We start from the raw sequence: 12,241 nt of genomic DNA on the forward strand, positions 1-12,241 counted from the left end.
TTTGTATGATTTGGATATATAGTTAATCATATAATTATCTTACCCGTACGTTGTTTGTTATACATAGTGCCATGGTTTTGATATCCGTCCCCGTCGGCCCTCGTCCGGGTTATGATTCGGATGTGGTATATTCTCTTTTAAAACTATTTGTTGCATTTCGTGTTTTTGACAAATTATGCCCATCAAGCGACATAGATATTTGTATGTAGGAGGTATGTGAACCGGAAATTCCAACCGAGCCTATTGTCGAGAGGTTAAATTTAGTTGAAAGAGAAAATGGGGATTTGAAATAAAAATTGAAAATAATTGAGGGGGAGAAGATGGAATTGGAGTTGCATGTTGCTGATGTCGTTGATGATCACACGATTAAGATGGAGAAAATGCGCTTGAAGATTAGAAAGATTAGAAAATATGCCATTCATAGTGAGGCTTGGTATCATTATGCTGTTGGATCAATTGTTACCTTAGTTGCGATCTTGATCGCATTTGTTGTTGCATTTAAATTCTTTAGCTAGAGAGTTATTTGTTTGTTGCATTTAAGTGTTGTATGAACTTTATGTATGAACTTGTATTAATTTGGTCTTTTCGGTGTTGTGTAATGAAGATGAGCTGACAATGGATGTACGATGACCGATGCTCTCCCGAGTTCATTAATGGCATGCAAACTTTTCTGCTTGCGGCTGCGGCAGATGGTTTTATGCCTTGTCCATGTGTTGGCTGTAAGAATGATAACAATTACTCTAAGTCAAGAACCATTCATGTCCACCTGTTTGATACGGTTTCATGCCCCACTATAATGTTTGGATCAAGTACAGAGAAAGAGGGGTTATGATGGAACAAAATGAAGAAGAAGAGGGCGACGACAGCTATCCTAGCCATGATGGGTTCCCTGAATACGATGATACAACAATGGGGGAAGAAGCTGAGCCGGCAATGCGGGAAGAAGCTGAAGAAGAGGCATTAGATGAGCCCGCTGATGATCTAGGTCGGGCCATTGCTGATGCAAAGAGAAACTGCGCAAGTGATTTGGAGAAGAAGAAGTTCCAGCGCATGTTAGAGGATCACAAGAAATTGTTGTACCCGAATTGTGAAGCTGACAAGAAAAAGTTGGGCACCACACTGGAATTGCTGCAATGGAAGGTAGAGAATGGTGTATCTGACAAGGGATTTGGAAAGTTGCTGGTAATGATAAAGAATATGCTTCCAAAGGACAACAAATTGCCCGAGAGCACGTACGAAGCAAAGAAGGTTGTCTGCCCTCTAGGGTTAGAGGTGCAGAAGATACATGCATGCCCTAATGACTACATCCTCTACCGCGGTGAGTACGAGGATTTGAACGCTTGCTCGGTATGCGGTGCATTGTGCTATAAGATCAGGCGCGATGACCCTGGTGATGTCGAGGGCGAGCGCCCCAGGAAGAAGATTCCTGCCAAGGTGATGTGGTATGCTCCTATAATACCATGGTTGAAACATTTGTTCCAAAACAAAGAGCATGCCAAGGCGATGCGATGGCACAGAGAAGACCGTAAGAAAGACAGAAAGTTGAGAGTACCCGCTGACGGGTCGCAGTGGAGAAAAATCAAGAGAAAGTACGGAAAGGAGTTTGCAGATGACACAAGGAACGTATGGTTTGGTCTAAGATGGCATTAATCCTTTTGGGGAGCAGAGCAGCAACCATAACACCTGGCCCGTGACTCTATGTTTGTATAACCTTCCTCCTTGGTTGTGCATGAAGTGGAAGTTCATTATGATGCCAGTGCTCATCCAAGGCCCTAAGCAACCCGGTAACGACATTGATGTGTACCTAAGGCCATTAGTTGAAGAACTCTTACAGCTGTGGAATGGAACATGTGTACGTGCGTGGGATGAGCACATGGGGGAAGAATTTGACCTAAAGGCCTTGCTGTTCGTGACCATCAATGATTGGCCTGCTCTCAGTAACCTTTCAGGACAGACAAACAAGGGATACCACGCATGCACGCACTATTTGGATGATACCGACATTATATATTTGGACAATTGTAGGAAGAATGTGTACCTGGGACATCGTCGATTTCTTCCGAGCAGGCATCCCGTAAGAAAGAAAGGCAAGCATTTCAAAGGTGAGGCGGATCACCGGATGAAGCCTCACCACCGTACTGGTGCTGATGTACATGATATGGTCAAGGATTTGAAGGTAGTCTTTGGAAAGGGTCCTGGCAGACAACCTGTTCCGAATGACGCTGACGGACGCGCACCCATGTGGAATAAGAAATCTATATTTTGGGACCTGCCCTATTGGAAAGACCTAGAGGTTCGCTCTGCAATCGATGTGATGCACGTGACGAAGAATCTTTACGTGACCCTGCTTGGCTTCTTGGGCGTGTATGGGAAGACAAAAGATACACCTGAGGCACGGGAGGACCAGAAACATATGCATGGAAAAGACGGCATACATCAGGGTCATGCCAGCTATGCTATTACCAAAGAAGAGAAGGAAATCTTCTTTGAATGCCTGCTCAGTATTAAGGTACCGTCTGGCTTCTCGTCGAATATAAAGGGAATAATAAACATGGCAGAGAAAAAGTCCAAAACCTAAAGTCTCATGACTGCCACGTGATTATGACGCAACTGCTTCCGGTTGCATTGAGGGGGCTTGTACAGGATAACGTTCGATTAGCCATTGTGAAGCTATGTGCATTCCTCAATGCAATCTCTCAGAAGGTAATCGATCCAGAAATCATACCAAGGTTAGAGAATGATTTGGTGCAATGTCTTGTCAGTTTCGAGTTTGTGTTCCCACCATCCTTCTTCAACATCATGATGCACGTCCTAGTTCACCTATGTGAAGAGATTAACGTTTTGGGTCCTGTATTTTTACACAATATGTTCCCCTTTGAGAGGTTCATGGGAGTCTTAAAGAAATATGTTCATAACCGTGCTAGGACAGAAGGAAGCATCTCCAAGGGCCATGAAAATGAGGAGGTCATTGAGTTTTATATTGACTTTATTCCTGACCTTAAGCCGATTGGTGTTCCTGAATTGCGGCATAAGGGCAGACTGGATGGAAAAGGCACGCAAGGAGGGAATCAAAAAATATGTATGGACGGACATTCTCTCATTGAAGCACACTACGCAGTTCTACATAATTCTGCCTTGGTGGCTCCGTATATGGACGAACACAAGAATTTTCTATGCTCCAAACACCCAGAGCGGTCTGATGACTGGATTACACGTGAACAAACTAGGAGTTTCCCCGGCTGGTTGCAGACATGTACCATGCATGACGCCTCTATTGAAGATGACCTGTACTCGCTGTCCCAGTTACCATCTTCGAATATAATGACTTTCAAAGGGTACGAGATAAATGGTAATACATTTTACACGATCGCCCAAGATAAGAAGAGCACCAACCAAAACAGTGGTGTCCGCTTTGATGCAACAACCAAGACGGGAAAGGAAACATATTATGGTTACATAGAGGAGAAATGGGAACTTGACTATGGACGTGGTTTGAAGGTCCCTTTGTTTCAGTGCAAATGGGTCAATATGACATGAGGTGGGGTAATGGAAGACCCGCAGTATGGAATGACAACAGTGGATCTCAACAGTCTTGCGTATGCAGATGAACCATTTGTCCTAGCTAATGATGTGGCACAGGTTTTCTATGTGAAGGATATGACTACCAAGCCGAGAAAAAGAAAAGATAAGGAAGCGAATGCATCATACGATGAGCCAAAGCGCCACATAGTTCTTTCTGGGAAGAGAAACATCGTTGGAGTGGATGACAAGACAGACATGTCAAAAGATTATGAAAAGTTTGATGAAATTGCCCCATTCACAGTGAATATTGACCCGAGCATCCAGTTAAACGATGAAGATTTTCCATGGCTACGGCGCAAAGGGACACACGCGAAGAAAAAGTTTCACACCCAAAGATCTGGGATGTGATCGGCTTCACTATCATCACTTTCTTTTGTGTTTCACACCCAGGAGGGAATCTCTGTAATAGTTAGGGTAGTTATGTGTTTTGGCATTTGAAACGAGAAGAAATTTTATGTGCAAACAAATTCTTTCATGCATTTACTGATTTTTTCAACTAAATGACCCTGAAATTGAAAAGCATTTCAAATGAACTCAGAAAAGGTTGAAAGTTGGCATGATATCATAATTTCACCCACATAGCATGTGCAAAAAAGTAGACAGCGTTACCGCAAAAACTGGATGCACTTCGTGTACAAAATGGACAATCTCTTTCGAAGTATCAGGGTTTCGGACGAAAACTCATCCGTTACAAAGGCATTTCATTTTTTAAATAACCTAAGCACTACCAAATTGAATATAATGATAAAACACACTAATATTAAACATAAGAAAAAAGAATCACTGAAAAAATCTATTTTCGAAGTTAAGTTATTCACAAACTAGTGATTCACATACATTTCAAATAATTCAAAATGTAAACTATTCAAATTTGTAAACTATCGGCACTAATAGAAAGTTTGTAATTTTTTGTACCTAAAGCAAAAATATTCACAAAGAAACTCTAAATACAGCAAAAAACAACTAAAAATGAATAAAACAAAAAAATAAAGCAAAAAAAATAAGAAAATAAAAAGCCCGCCTACTGCTTTGTTGGGCCAAGATGTAGGCTCGCAAAGGCCCAGTAGGCCCACAGGGCAGCACAGAACATTTAGGCACAGTAGGCCTGCTTTGGAGAGGAGCTCGAGAGAGCTACCGCACTGGGGCTTATAAACCAGTGCGGACGCCCCTCGGCTAGCGAGGCGGGACTAAACATGACGCAGCGCACCTGTGCCAGCGCACCCCCTTTAGTACCGGGTGGTGGCTCAAACCGGTACTAAAGGGGGGGGTCTTTACTACCGGTTGGAGCTACAACCCGGTACTAAAGGGTGTGCGCTTCCTGCCACTTGGCCTGGCCAAAACAGACCTTTAATACCGGTTGGTGGCTTCAACCGGTACTAAAGGTTGTTCTATATAAGAAAACACTTCAAAAAAATCAGTTCCTCATCTCTCCCTCTGCTTCTTTCTCCTCTGCCCCGTCGCCGCCGCCCCTCGTAGCCGCTGTAACACCCCAAAATTTTAACCACAATTTTATTAAGTAAAATTTGGCTAAAAATATTTTTTTAATTATACCAGGTCATTTATTAATTTGAGAGCCTTCTCTGTTCTCTGCTTTCCTAAAGTTCTTCCCTCCATTTACGTTTTTAGTATTGTGGGATGTGGTTGTTATCTTAAATCTTTTATTTTCTGTTTTAAATAACTATAGGAAATATTTTCAGAATAAAATTTGCCAACAAAATAGCATTTTCAATGCTAGAATTTGTTTTTTGCACTAAAACTATCTCAAAATTATTTTTAATAAATTCTCTCAAGCACCTCCCCTGCCCCATGTAACTACCTAATGCAATTTCTTCCACCAAAATTTTCTTTTACTAATTTAAATATTTCCAAAACTAACCAACACCACATCTTAGCATCCTTTGAGTTTACAGAGGAACTCCATTCTCCCTAACCTTTCTGATCTCACCAAAATTTCCACCACAAGACCTTAGTACCTAAATTCAATTCCTCCAAGATTATTCAGGTCCATAGTTCAAATAATTCAAATTTCATTTGAATGAAATTTGGACCAGATTTGGAATCCTTGCTCAAAACCATACCTTCCCTACTCCAAAAATTCTGAAGTTTTTATACCAACTCAGAGTTGCATCAGAGAGACCCCACAACAAATTTCATATTTTTCAAAAATGCCTAGCTAGCATTGGCATTTCGTCGAACACCTTCTGTGCATACTGTAGCACTGTCAAAAACTTCAGTAAATTTAGAAAAGGATAGTGGGAGAGGGAAGCGGCGCCGTGCACTGCACTCCATCACCTCTCCTCCTTATCCACGACTCCATCCATCATAAATGGGTCTCCAGGGTCCCTCTGGTCGGCCGCTCGCCGACGACAGCACAGTGGCTGGCTGGTGCACCTGCCACCGTCCTCGGCAGCGGCGGACGAATGGATCAGCTCGCCGACCAGCGCCTTCACTCCCCTACTGCTCCCCTGCCTACCTCCTCTCCACGCGTCGTCTCTTCTACGGAGTTGATGCACCGTCTGAACCATGCCGTGCCCGTCTGGCAGTCGCCGGAGACGGACACCGCCGCCAGACCCGTACGCGAGCCATGCCGTGGATAAGGCTGCAGGGCTCAAACCTCATCGCGCTGGCACTTCGGGAGAGCTCCACCGAGCTCTCTGATCAGACACCGACCGTGCTCGCCGCCCAAACCAACCCCACCGACCGGAATTACTCCGACGTGATCCACTCCGCTCCGACCACCCTCGCCCACCTATATAAAGGCCACCCCGAGCCTCGTTTCGAACTCACCCCGCCTCCACCCATCCGCAAACACACACTAGAGGGATCGAACGTCCCCGGGGAGGTCTTCTTCCCCAACTCTGGACGCCCGATCCGCGTCTGCCTCCGAGAAGAAGCCGACGTCGTCCGTCCACCCCCACCTCCCAAATCTTGCCAGTAGCCTCCAAATCCACCCCCTCGTCTGTCCCGCACATCAATTTGACGATTGAAGGCTCCTCCGACGAGATCCAACATCACCTGAAGCCGCCGTCCGCCGGAGTCGACGTCGTCGTTGCTGTGGTGCACGCCGGCGGCCAAATCCACCACCCACCGATGTGGAAATGTTCCACAAGCACGCCTGCACCATCGCCATCTCCTGTTATGACGTCAATCGCCGCCGGTGACCTCCCCTTCCTTCTCTGTTTCGGCGCGAAGCACGCCCAAGTTCAAACCTGACAGGTGGGACCCACCCGTCAGACTTCTCACCTTTTCTATTTAGCCTGAATGCGTGTTTTAAGAGAATACACTTTCCCTATATGTAAAGCGTATTTACAGCCGAACCGTTTTCTTTTTATGTTTTATCTAAAAACAGATTTGACCACGACTTTGACTTCCTCTAGTTTTTAAACCACAACTCCAAATGAATTGATTTTTTTTTTGACATCCCTCATTTTTCATCTAGTTTATTTCAGTATTTATTTCAAAAATTTGTGAAACACTTGTTGGTACTGTTTTTGAATTATGTGGTAATTGCAATATTTTTGAAAATAGGAAAATGGAGGGAAGATAAAAATTTCAAAGTATTGGAGTGCACCCAATCTTTCTGCATGCTCAAGGCAATCATCTTGAACACTTGATATGGTGAATGCATGGTCGATTCTTTGTGATAAATACTGGATCATGTTGAATTCAAATAAAACATGGATATGACCATTTTTGCATGCATGATCCATTGTTATGTCGTTCTCCTCATTTAAACATGTAAAGTGAGTATGGTTATTTTCCCGTGCCACACATGCTTATGTTGGTCCAGACTAATCTGTAGGGAGAAACAGTCATGAGAAAAGTGATCGTGAGACTGAAATCTCGTTGTGACGAGAGTGAGCAGTGAGGGTATGTTGGAACATACCAGGTGGTGACCCTGTTGGGTACTGCCAATGAGTTATATTGTGCTAACCACTGCAGGAAAAGTTAAACCTCCTGAGTTGACCATAGATCGAGTCTTGTTCCAGTAACCCCCATACTTGTTCCGTGCTACCACTTGTCCCTGCCACAGGCAGGGTATGGTTCAGTAAGTTGTTAACCCCTTTCCGTGCACACACTTTACAGAGAGGCCATGGTGAAAGATACTAGAGGCCTCCGGTAGGCATGTCATCTGGTCAGGGGCATGGGTGTATCCGGCTGGGTCGAGAGGGGGGCACTCCTTGTAATACGCGCGTTATGAAATAGTGATCCCATGCTATTCGAGACGATGGTTTCCCCGTCTTATAGGTTTTCTTGAACGATGCTTTGGGTGATTCCTGGCATCTGGAGAGTGAATCTGGTGTGTGCTGGTCAGGTGTGTTTTCAACCCAAAGGCCATAACAGGAATTAGTCAACGTCTCAGCGTTGGCTAAAGAAATCCTATACACGTGGGTAAAGTGTGCACCCTCTGCAGAGTTATATCTATTCGAAGAGCCGTGTCCATGGTTAAGGACTACAGTCTGGGTTGGTCAAGTGTCAGTCTTAGTGTCAGTCTCCGGAGGAAATTATTAAATTGATCATGATCCATTTGCAGGATAATGATTGTCACTACTAGTGCTATGATGTATATTGTTGTTGACCTGAGTATTATTATGGACTAACCATTTCCCTCTTGTGTGAAATCTTGAGTATCTCTTGGGATGGCTAGACTACCCGAGATACTCATTTTCTTTTCTTTTCTTAGTATCACTTGGGATGGCTAGTCCACCTGGACACTCATGTTATTTTCTTATAAGCCCCTTATGAGGCGTCGCTTCAGACACCCGACTGTGGCATTTATTTTCAAGACCTCTTGATACGTCTCCAACATATCTATAATTTTTGATTGCTCCATGCTATATTATCTACTATTTTGGGCAATATTGGGATTTATTATCCACTTTTATATTATTTTTTGGACTAACCTATTAACCGGAGGCCCAGCCCAGATTTGTTGTTTTATGCCTCTTTCAGTGTTTCAAAGAAAAGGAATATCAAACGGAGGCGAAACGGAACGAAATCAAATGGAGAAGTCATTTTTGGAAGGAAAGCCACCAGATAGGCTTGGACTCTACGTCAGAAGATGAAGGAGGAGCTCACGAGGGTAGGGGGGCGCCCACCCCCTGGGCGCGCCCCCCTGCCTCGTGGCCCCCCCTTCGGTCCACCGACGTACCTCCTGCACCCATATATACCTACGTAACCTAAAACTTCTAGAACAGAGATTAGATCGGGAGATCCGCCGTCAGAAGCCTCCGTAGCCACCAAAAGTCAATCGGGACCCTGTTCTGGCACCCTGCCAGAGGGGGGATCCCTCACCGGTGGCCATCTTCATCATCCCGGCGCTCTCCATGACGAGGAGGGAGTAGTTCTCCCTCGGGGCTGAGGGTATGTACCAGTAGCTATGTGTTTGATCTCTCTCTCTCTCTCTCTCTCTCTCTCTCTCTCTCGTGTTCTTGAGGTGATACGATCTTGATGTATCGCGAGCTTTGCTATTATAGTTGGATCTTATGTTTCTCCTCCCCCTCTTCTCTCTTGTAATGAATTGAGTTTCCCCTTTGAAGTAATCTTATCAGATTGAGTCTTTAAAGATTTGAGAACACTTGATGTATGTCTTGCGTGGGCTACCCGTGGTGACAATGGGGTATTCTATTGATCCACTTGATGTATGTTTTGGTGATCAACTTGCGGGTTTCGTGACATTGGGAACCTATGCATAGGGGTTGGCACACGTTTTCGTCATGATTCTCCGGTAGAATCTTTGGGCACTCTTTGAGGTCCTTTGTGTTGGTTGAATAGATGAATTTGAGATTGTGTGATGCATATCGTATAATCATACCCACGGATACTTGAGGTGACATTGGAGCATCTAGGTGACATTAGGGTTTTGGTTGATTTGTGTCTTAAGGTGTTATTCTAGTACAAACTCTAGGGCTGTTTGTGACACCTATAGGAATAGCCCAACGGATTGATTGGAAAGAATAACTTTGAGGTGGTTTCGTACCCTACCATAATCTCTTCGTTCGTTCTCTGCTATTAGTGACTTTGGAGTGACTCTTTGTTGAATGTTGAGGGATAGTTTTATGATCCAATTATGTTAGTATTGTTGAGGGAACTTACACTAGCGAAAGTATGAACCCTAGGCCTTATTTCCACACATTGCAATACCGTTTACGCTCACTTTTATCACTTGTTACCTTGCTGTTTTTATTATTTAAGATTACAAATACCTTTATCTACTATCCATATACCACTTGTTTCACTATCTCTTCGCCGAACTAGTGCACCTATACAATTTACCATTGTATTGGGTGTGTTGGGGACACAAGAGACTCTTTGTTATTTGGTTGCTTGAGAGAGACCATCTTCATCCTACGCCTCCTTCGGATTGATAAACCTTAGGTCATCCACTTGAGGGAAATTTGCTAATGTCCTACAAACCTCTGCACTTGGAGGCCCAACAACGTCTACAAGAATAAGGTTGTGTAGTAGACATCAAGCTCTTTTTTGGCGCCGTTGCCGGGGAGGCGAGGAAAGCGGCACTAACACCCCGTCAACTAAGCTCTTTTCTGGCGCCGTTGCCGGCGAGGTGAGTGCTTGAAGGTATATCTTTAGATCTTGTAATCGAGTCTTTTAGTTTCTTGTTTTATCACTAGTTTAGTTTATAAAAGAAAATTACAAAAAATGGAATTGAGTTTGTCTCATATGCTTCACCTTTTTAATATCTTTCGTGAGTATGATGGAAAGGATAATTGTGCTCCAGTGCTAGAAGAAAAAATCTATAAAATGTTTGGCACTAAATATTTGAATGATGAGCATGATTGCAATGTTGTTAGTGTGAATTCCTTGAATATCCATGATGCTAATGATATGCAAAGCCACAAGCTTGGGGAAGCTATGTTTGATGAAGATGATATTTTTTGTCCCCCAAGCTTTGATGAGAAAATTTATTATGATGAAAGCATGCCTCCTATCTATGATGATTATTGTGATGACACATATGCTTTAAATAATAATAATAACAATGAAACTTGTCATCTTGATTTCAATTTTCAATCCCATGATAGTTACTCTGTTGAGTTTGCTCCCACTATTATTCATGAGAAGAATTTTGCTTATGTGGAGAGTAATAAAATTTATATGCTTGTAGATCATGAAAAGAATTCTTTAGGTGCTGGTTATATTGTTGAATTCATTCATGATGCTACTGAAAATTATTATGAGGGAGGAACATACGCTTGTAGGAGTTGCAATAATATCAAATTTCCTCTCTATGTGCTTAAAACTTTGAAGTTATGCTTGCTTTACCTTCCTATGCAAGATGATTATTGTTCCCACAAGTTGTTTGCTCACAAAATCCCTATACATAGGAAGTATGTTAGACTTAAATATGCTAGTCATATTCTTCATGATGCTCTCTTTATGTTTCAATTCTATTCTTTTATGTGAGCATCGTTGAAATCATCATGCCTAGCTAGGGGCGTTAAACGATAGCGCTTGTTGGGAGGCAACCCAACTTTATTTTTGTCCCTTGCTTTTTTCTCCTGTTTAGTAATAAATAATTCATCTAGCCTCTGTTTATATATGGTTTTATGCTTTAAATTAGTGTTTGTGCCAAGTAGAACCGTTGGGAAGACTTGGGGAAAGTCTTGTTGATCATGCTGTAAAAAACAGAAACTTTAGCGCTCACGAGAATTTCTGCCATTTCTATTTGGAGAGTGCTATTTAGTTAATTATTTTTGCAGATGATTAATAGATAAATTCCTCCGGTCCATCAATTTATATGAGAATTTTATGAGTTCCATAAGTATATGTTTGATCCAGATTACTACAGACTGTTCTGTTTTTGACAGATTCTGTTTTCATTGTGTTGATTGCTTATTTTGATGAATCCATGGCTAGTAAAACAGTTTATAAACCATAGAGAAGTTGGAATACAGTAGGTTTAACACCAATATAAATAAAGAATGAGTTCATTACAGTACCTTGAAGTGGTGATTTATTTTCTTATACTAACGGAGCTTACGAGTTTTCTGTTAAGTTTTGTGTTGTGAAGTTTTCAAGTTTTGGGTAAGGATTCGATGGACTATGGAATAAGGAGTGGCAAGAGCCTAAGCTTGGGGATTCCCAAGGCACCCCAAGGTGATATTCAAGGACAACCAAGTGCCTAAGCTTGGGGATGCCCTAGAAGGCATCCCCTCTTTCGTCTTCGTTCATCGGTAACTTTACTTGGAGCTATATTTTTATTCACCACATGATATGTGTTTTGCTTGGAGAGTCATGTCATTTTATTTTCCTTTGCTTGCTGTTTGAATAAAATACCAAGATTTGAAATTCTTAAATATTAGAGAGTCTTCATATAGTTGCATAATTATTCGACTACTCATTGATCTTCACTTATATCTTTCGGAGTAGTTTGTCATTTGCTCTAGTGCTTCACTTATACATTTTAGAGCATGGTGGTAGTTTTATTTTGAAGAAATAGATGAAATCTCATGCTTCACTTATATTATTTTGAGAGTCTTAATAGCATGGTAATTTGCTTAAAATCCTAATATACTAGGTATTCAAGAATAATAAAATTCTCTTACGAGTGTGTTGAATACTATGAAAAGTTTGATACTTGATAATTGTTTTGAGATATGGAGATGGTGATATTAGAGTCATGCTAGTTGAGTAGTTG

The sequence above is a fragment of the Triticum urartu genome, chromosome 2 (assembly GCF_003073215.2).
Source record: "Triticum urartu cultivar G1812 chromosome 2, Tu2.1, whole genome shotgun sequence".
Lineage (NCBI taxonomy): Eukaryota > Viridiplantae > Streptophyta > Magnoliopsida > Poales > Poaceae > Triticum > Triticum urartu.